Genomic DNA, 6,153 nt, shown 5'->3' with positions numbered 1-6,153 from the left:
GCATATACGCGCCCAACACCCCCCCCCCATCATTATTAAATGACACAGTTGTCGTTTTTTCTGAATGGAGGCTGTGTGAGCAGATAGAGAACGCGTTGAGGCGTAGAAATAGGAATTTGCACCCACCTTACAAGAGGTTTGCACTGAACAAACAGACGGAGGCGGTTACGGAGTTAAAACACCGATAACTCCTCGTTTGACGTTAATTCCCATTATAAGGCGGGCGCGCGGTGGAATGTGCGCATCGGCAGACTGGCGACGCGAGACTTCGCGAGCGACTCGTCCGCGGCGAACGAATTTCTAACGCGACGCGGGCGCCCGGAGTCACTCCGCGCAAGAGGCAGAAGAGCGAGTGAGGGAACCTTCGCTCGGGAGCTGAAGATAATTGCCATGACTCATATTGAGCGTGACTGATTTACAAAAATAACTACATTTTGACGGGAGTCAATTGTTTTTTTTTTTTTTTTTTGGTGATTCGCAGCATGTATGGACAGATTTTATTTGATGTGCGTGTGCAAACTGGCTCAGTTTCCCTTTTAAATAATATGATTTTTTTTTTTTTTTGACATTTGTTTTCGTACTTCTTTATTATTATTATTATTATTATTATAGCTTTTCGTTTTGATGTGAGCTGCTGGAACACTGCAAGTTGGGTCGGGGATGAATAAGTGCGTCCGTCCATCTTTGCCTTTTTTTTTTTTTTTTTTCTTTTTTTTCCGCCCAAATAAATCATTTTGAGTAAACGGACGGCGGCGCCGTCCCACGATCGCTTGCGCTCGTCCGTCCAAATAAATAACCGCGACGCGCAATTCGACGACCCCCCCCCCTGCGAGGACTCCGTTCGCCGGCGCCTCCTCCAAGACCCGCCTCGACGGGAGCGCTCCCCTCGGCAACTGGACGAAGGAGAAGGCGAGAGCCTCCGCTTAGAATACGGCGAAATTAGCTGAAAACGACGACGACGCGAAGACGCTGAAAGCGAAGCGGGCAAAGGGGGGCGGCGCCCTCCGTCCACACACTCACCTCCGTGCCCCGCGGCTTTCACGCGGCCCTGACTTCAGACGCCCGCTCCGCGTTTGGCCGCGTCTTCCCCCAGCGAAGCGCCGCGGGAGCGCCGGCGTTTACACATCGCGGGGGTCGAGGGTCGAGGGGCGGGGGGGGGGGGACGACAGCTGTCACCGGTCACCGCTGTCTCCCCGCCGGGGACGGGGACGGGGAAGGGGGGCGACAGCGGTTCGGGGCGTGACCCTCAAAAGTCACCTGAGGTGGATTAACGAGCTGTTTCTGCGACGGAGCGGGGCCGGGGACGTCGCTTTGATTCGCGGGGTGGACAAGCACCTGGGAGTGGAGTGGAGTGGGGGGGGGGGGGGTGGGGTGGTGTCGGCGGAGCGGAAGGCGCTCGTTTAACGTTTTTTTCCCCACGGAGCGACGCCGATGAGGTCACGGCTCATGCGGGAGAGAGAGAGAGAGAGAGAGAGAGAGAGAGAGAAAAAAATAGGAGAAAGAGCGAGCGGGCCAAGCTGACGTCACCGTCAGCCAATCGGGGCCGGGGGCTCGGAGGGTGGAGGTGACGTCAGCGCTCTGATCCGTAGATTAAAGGGAAGGCCTGGCTCTTAAAGGGACAGTACACCCCCCGGCGACGCGGCCCGGGAACCCCTGCTTGTTATAACAACAACAACAACAATAGTAATAATAATAATAATAATAATGTTGTTGTTGTTGTCATATTTTTATATATATAATCGTTTAAATAGTAATTTAATATAAATTATACTACTCATGTTTACATATACTATATATATATATATACACACCCAACGACTTAGTGACTGCTTGTGAGCACCATCGGCACAACACAGCAAACAAACCAACCCTCGCATCCTTTCACACTCGCTGCCTCGACAAGGCCGCGGAGTGTTTGTATCCTTCCGTCTCGGGGTGGTTGTCAACACGGAAAAGGTCGGAGAATGACGGCGGCGCCTCAACCTGCCGCCGCCGCCGCCCTTCAACGCGCGACGAGGGCCCGTGAAATGCCGCGCGAGAACATTCGGAGCGGCCCCGAGACACGACGCGCGGTGAGCAATTAGATCTGCGAGAGACCTACTCAAGCGGTTTGATAGTCATTCAATTGCCAAATCGGGACCGTATGATCAATTCGCCATTGGGAGGGAGCAGCCGAGGGATGACGAGGAAGAAGAAGAAATCCCTCGGCCGTCGTCTGCGCGGTGGATAGTCTGCTGCAGATCGCCACCTCGTGGGTTAATCATATAACTGCACACTGGAATGGGGAACCACTGATTTCTTTGAGGATTCTTTTTTTTTTCAAGGCAGCGTGTTTATTTTCCAACAAACTATCAATCTATCTATCTATCTATCTATCTATCTATCTATCTATCTATCGTCTTTCTAATCTCCAATTCAATGTTGTCCTGTTGTGTCATCTTACTTCAAGTATGTTTTGCTTTTTACATGCCAATTCAATTCACTGAAAAAAATAATTGAGGTTAATTGCAACAAGGAATAATCAAAATATCAACGCCTTATCTCCACATTGTTTCACAGGAATGTCTCATAATAGGGAACATTCAAGCCCACAATCTACAGGCCCAACAGGCGTAACTGTCCCTCTCCTGATTACAACAAAAGTGTGATATTAGAAAAAAAAACAAAAAACCAAACAAACAGGTCAGAGTCTCTGGCTCATTCAAATAAGTCAATGAGACAACGTGGAGGAAGTATCTTTATCTGTGCAGAGTGAATAATCCCGTCTCCATTTGAACCACCACCCAGAGTTTAAAAATCTATACTATTACATAATACACACACACACACACACACACAAAAAACCACATGAAATGAAACATATAACAAACGACAGTTGTTCATGAAAATCTATTTTATTTGGATGCAAAAACTCACAACTTAAAGCGATACTGTAGCAGAGGAGGAATGGTGGGTGCTGGTCGGTTGCACTGTATGTCTGACTGTTTTCTCTATCCTGTTGTCCCCCGTTTTGATCGTTTGAAGGCTACTGTGTCAGCACAGAAAACAAGCCATTAAAATAAAGCATCACAGTCGAGCACATTATCAATGGAGATCGCCCCTTTTTTGAGGATGTTTCCCCTGGCTCATTTTTTTTTTTTTTATCCCATTTTTCTCCCTTAGAGTATTGTGGCAGTTTGATTTACTGGATATTTTACGGTTAGTAAGTTGGTCTCGGTCCGCGGATAAGTTAAAGTCGATCCACTGATAATGTGCATTACACCAGATTTTATGCATTGAGTCAAGATAAAAATGTTTGAGTGTGATTTCTGACACATACAAAACCTTCTTTACTGTTTAGCTGCCTTACATATCGCAATGTTTCATACTGTCGACTGAGAGTGGCCTTTTGAAATGGATGGAATAGTTGGGGGACTGTGTTACAACTCAGTCTGAGGTAAAAATTCTCAAAGAAAACAAGTAAAAAACAAACACAGAAAGCAAAGCATATTAAAGCAAAGCCTAAGGAATAAATTACTAATACTGTAGACTCAAAGTATTGTGTGTATATATATATATATATATATACATATATATATTTATAATTATTATTTTTTCATTGTATCGTAAGGTAACTTAGGTAGTTGTCACATTTTTGTTCTGTCAAATCTTGCAATATAAACCGATAGTTTGACCAACAATATGAGCTACATTCCATCATGGTGTAAACAGAAAATATACACAAGGCATCTACTCGAAAGGATTGTATCAAAATGTTCTAAAAATATCTCTGGTCTGGTTTCACAAAAGCAAAACTGTATCAAAAGCGTTGGCCGAGAGCAAGCGATAGAAGAGGCTAGAGCCTTGTACACAGCGGGAAAGCGGGACAACCGATCACGTCGCTTTGATTGTGGACCTATGGCGTCCCATACAGTACATGCAATCCACTGAAACTCAACACGGTCAAAAAACACGATACGGGGGGAGGGGGGCGGGGCGGGGCTCGTACAACCTCAGATGGTCTATTGTGCTTCGTGTGAATTCAGGCGGGGGCCGACCTGTACAACGATCAATGGGCGTCTCGTCGCGTGCCACGGTGTTTTTGGGGCTACGCCTTGGAGACGGCTGCATCACTGAGCAAGACAAAGAGCCTCAGAAAAGTGGAAGTGGATGTGGCTTCTACCGTATATACTCACACCTTTGGCAAGCCCTATTACCATTCAATCCACAGGAACAACTAGTGACTCTACTTAGAGTTTAGTTACTATTCCAACAGTCAATAGTAACTATTTTATTTTCACTGGTCAAACTGTATTAGGTACTAGTAATTATTTATTAGATACTAGTAACTATTCCAATGTTACGAGTAACAAATTGGACAATTTTGTCATTGAATCCTATGGGGCTCCGTGTTTGAGATATCACATATTTCCCTCCGACTAGTATCTATTCCCATTGTTACTGGTATACACCGATCAGCCACAACATTAAAACCACCGACAGGTGAAGTGAAGAACATTGATCATCTTGTTCCAATGGCACCTGTCAAGGGGTGGGATATATTAGGCAGCAAGTGAACAGTCAGTTCTTGAAGTTGATGTGTTGGAAGCAGTAAAATTGGGCAAGCGTAAGGATCTGAGAGACTTTGACAGGGGCCAAATTGTGATGGCTAGACGACCGGGTCAGAGCATCTCCAACACAACAGGTCTTGTGGAGTGTTCCCGCTATGCAGTGGTTAGTACCTGCCAGAAGTGATCCAAGGAAGGATGCTGGTGAAATAGCAACAGGCCCATGGGCTCATTGATGCACGTGGGGAGCCAAGTCCAGCCCGTCTGGTCCGATCCCACAGCAGAGCTACTGTCGCACAAATTACTAAAAAATGTTAATGCTGCTATGATAGAAAGGTGTCAGAACACACAGTGCATCACAGTTTGCTGTGTATGGGGCTGCGTAGCCACAGATCGGTCAGACTGCCCATGGTGACCCCTGTCCACCGCCGAAAACACCTACAATAGGCACGTGAGTGTCAGAACTGGATCATGGAGCAATGGAAGAAGGTGGCCTTGTCTGATGAATCACCTTTTTCTTCTCCATCATGTGGATGACCAGGGTTAGGGTCTGATCCTGACTAAGCATCTGTGGGATGTGCTGGAACAACAAGCCCGATCCATGGGGGCCCCACCTCACAACTTACAGGACTTAAAGGTTTTGCTGCTAACCTCTTGGTGCCAGATACCACAGGACACCTACAGAGGTCTTGTGGAGTCCATGCCTAGACTGTACAGAGCTGTTTTGGTGGCCCAAGGGGGAGCTACACAATATTAGTGGTTATTCGCGGTGGTTTTAATGTTGTGGCTAATCGGTGTATATTGTTATTAGTATCTATTTCAATTTGAATAGTCACTATGAATTGAGTACTAGTACTTAGTCATTTGTGACTAGTGGCCTTTCCTGTTGTTACTAGCATTATTTTTATTTTTAATAGTAACATTTTAAGTTCATTTCATTCATTTCTCATGACGGGTAAAAAATACATTGTTACTGATAAAACAAAAAATAGTCCTCAATTCATAGTGACTAGTTAAACTAAAATAGTTACTAGTAACTGTTGGAATAGTAACTAGTAACTGAAATATAAGTACAGGCAGTCCCCAGGTCGGGGGACCCAGGTCCCACAAGTCTGTCCTGTAAGTGGAATTTGTATGTAAGTGGGAACAGTTACATACGGTTCACATTTAGCGTCAATTAGTCAAATGTTTGTCTAAGTATAAAGTATATATTTAACATAAAACATCTTGAATATGATAATACAGTAATAATGATAATAATAGTAATAATAATAATAATAATAATAATAATAATTCATATAACCAGCTATAGTACAGTACATTATTTATAACTGAGAGAGTGGTGGGAGCTGTTCTCCATCGGAAGGACAAACCCCTGAAAAGCAGTGTTTTGGGCCATCGCAGTAGTCCGCCCGTTCCTTAGTACGAACCATTGTATGAAACTGAATTTTTTTTTTTTTTAAACAATAGGCTTTACTGAGGTCGGAACCGAAGCACGAGCGTCCGTCACCCGGGGACTTCCTGTACCAGTCAATTTAAAAAAGGTGACGAGTTCGTCCCGTGGAGGAAATGTTAAAACAGCTTGCCAGACCTGTTACCGACCCCA

The sequence above is a fragment of the Zeus faber genome, assembly GCF_960531495.2.
Source record: "Zeus faber genome assembly, chromosome: 6".
Lineage (NCBI taxonomy): Eukaryota > Metazoa > Chordata > Actinopteri > Zeiformes > Zeidae > Zeus > Zeus faber.
Note: the sequence above shows the minus strand (reverse complement) of the source record.